General features: G+C 45.5%; 1 long non-coding RNA gene across 1 annotated transcript; it reads left to right on the top strand.

The window, feature by feature from the left end:
• Window positions 1-937: 937 nt before the first annotated feature.
• LOC123141480 (uncharacterized) lies at window positions 938-2,020 on the top strand. The gene is made up of 2 exons (XR_006470327.1): window positions 938-1,383; window positions 1,488-2,020. It is a non-coding gene; the product is annotated as an uncharacterized lncRNA (long non-coding RNA).
• The last annotated feature ends 794 nt before the right edge of the window (window positions 2,021-2,814 follow it).

Consider the following 2,814-nt stretch of genomic DNA (forward strand, 5'->3'; position numbering starts at 1 on the left):
ATCTCTCAGGAAGAATCTAGATTCCAGGAGAGAAAGGGACAAGTTTGAAGACCAACCCATGGTTGCTTTTGTACGTTCGCCTTGAAATATTTTCTGCACTCAAGATATATCATTACATGTCACATGTAAATTTTTTGGCATTTTCTGAGCATGTTTTTTAAAGGCATTCTAAATTTTAGAAATGTTTATACACTGTAAAAAATGTTTTACCTAATTGATGAAAAATGTTCATGGCACTTAACAGATGTTTTGCACTTTAAAAAAATCATGTCATTTATGAAAAATGTTCAATATGTGTTAAAAACATGTTCAATTTGTATTAAAACATGTTCAACATGTGTTCCACAAATATTGAACATGTAAGTGAAAAAAGTTTAAATGTATTTAAAAATGTTCAATGTGTATCTGGGAAAATGTGAAATTTGTGTATGAAAAAAGTTCAATGTGTAGTTTTAAATAGAAGTCGACAAACCCTCCAAAAAATAATAGGAACAATCAAAAGTAAACTAAAAGAAAACCATGAAAACCCATATAGAAGCAATCAATATTTTTGTATTGCAGTAAAAAGGCCAACAAAAAAACACAAGTGTGGTTTTGCTGATCTTAGTGCCTCTTGCATATACGTAGTATGTCACAGCTAAAAATATATTGTGGTATATAAGGTAAATTGTTTTTCAAGTTAATTCGTTAATTTAAAAGGTTCATTAATTCGTTAACTAAAAATAGGTTTAGTTATAGGCCAACGTCACTCGGCTGGGCTGTAGGCCATAAAAGCCCACTAGTGTTCACATGACGATGCATGTATCCTGCGTTAGGCAATTCCTGCGTTCTGATTGGTTCTTTCAGCCCTCCCATGGATCAACATGCCTGCACCGTCCGATCCTCCAAAATCCAACGGCAGTAAGGCCGGTCCTTCTCGCTCCTTTCTTCTGCCGAGCACAACTCCTCATGATTTGTTCTTCCTCGTTCCCCATTCTGCCGCCGCCAGTTTTGCACCATCTCCTCTACCGCGATTCATTCTTCCTAAGGCACTCGTAGACCCAGTGAAGCACACCCGTCGCTGGGACCTTCCCAGATACATCGCCGAGGAGCTCAAATCACTCGTCACCGAAGAAGTTGGCGCCGCCCCGTCGCCGGGGTGATGTGCCATGGTAGATGCTACCACCCAACGGCAAGAGCTGCGCCGAGCAGTCGCCGGAATGGCCTGCCGTGATGGTCGCCAAGGCAAGGGCGACGACGTCCAGGCTGCTGCCGCTCTGTCTGGTGGTGGCGCACTGAGCAAGAGAGGGCGCCTGGTCAAGTTGCACTACGGTGGTCGGTAGTCTACGCCGAGCCGCCTCCGGGGTCTCCTTCGGTTGGGCCGCTGCTGCCCATTCATCATTCGTGAGGCCCGCATTTATCTCCTTTGCTGTCCTCACCATTAGCTTCTCCGTCGAGCTCGGCAGTTTGTGTTGGTCGATTCAGATTCTCCCTTATTTTTTCTTCAGATTCTCCTCCCTTGTACTTCTGATTATTTGAGGCGTCTTAGGATGTGTCGATGCACAGGCAACCACGGTTCACTGGCGTCCATATCGGTGGAGATGGTCAACAGGACAGGCGCATGGTTCCGCGTAAAGACCGTGGCAGATATGGCGTCTCCCTTTGATGATTTTAGCATATACAAGAAGATCTGTGGCCATAAAATCATGGGCATGAACCCTCTAGCTGGGCGGATTGTGGTGGCTGCAGAGTAGTATAATTAGCTCTGGAACTGTGGGATTACGGGTTCTGGTAAATCCTTGAGGTTCAAACTCTAGGGTGCGCATGAAGATATCTCTTCCCCTAGCTCATGCTCTCACCACGATTTCAAAGCTTAGCTTGCCGAACACAAAGAATAAGGGACACAAGAGTTTATACTGGTTCGGGCCACCAATGTGGTGTAATACTCTACTCCAGTGTGGTGTGGTGGATTGCCTTGTAGGCTGGGATGAACAAGTACAAGCAAAAACTACCTCCTGAGGAGAGGTGTTTTTGAGCTCGATGAGCTTGTGCGTGTGTGGATGTAATGGATCTAATTCAAGATGAGTTGGGGCCAAATCCCTCTCTCCCTATGATGGTGGTTAGTCCTATTTATAGAGGCCGGGGTCCTCTTCCCAAATGTTAGGCGGGAAGAGATCCCACAACGGCCAATTTGAAGGGGGACAACTAGTACAAGCTATCCTGACAAAAGGTGGTCTTCGCCTGCGAAAGACTCTGGTGGTGACGCCGTCGTGGGCTCCGTGATGACCTCCATCCTGCCGTCCTGCTGGTCTTGGTCTCGTTGCACCGATATGGAAACCTTTACCTGATGCCTCGGTTCTCCTCGCCTGCGCCTTTAGCATCGAAGAGAAAACAAGTACTCTGTGCCCGCTGGCACGCCTGGCCTTGGTCATCATGGCTCACGTCACGGGAACCTCATGAGGTGCCGCTTGCCTTGATCTCTCCGCTCCTCGCGAGCCAGCCTAATGAGGTTGCCCCTGAGGAGGTCTTGTGTTGTCCTCCTTGCAAGGCTTGGCCCCTCGTGAGGGTCTTGAGTGTTTGATGGTGAAGGTGGGCCGTACCTGTCACAGCCCCAGATCAACCCTTGCTTGATTTTTCTTGCATCCATGCATCATGTTTAAATTCAAATGAAATTTGAATTGAGGAATTTTCAAAGCCTCAGAAACCTTTTAAAAATGATCAACATTAAAATCTTCTCAAAGAAGCCCAAGAAAATGTTCCTGTTAAACCTTGAAAAATATTGGCAAGAATAACATTCAAACCAATATTTTTGGAATCACAGAAATATTTATTTTG

The sequence above is a fragment of the Triticum aestivum genome, chromosome 6D, assembly GCF_018294505.1.
Source record: "Triticum aestivum cultivar Chinese Spring chromosome 6D, IWGSC CS RefSeq v2.1, whole genome shotgun sequence".
NCBI classification, from domain to species: Eukaryota; Viridiplantae; Streptophyta; class Magnoliopsida; order Poales; family Poaceae; genus Triticum; species Triticum aestivum.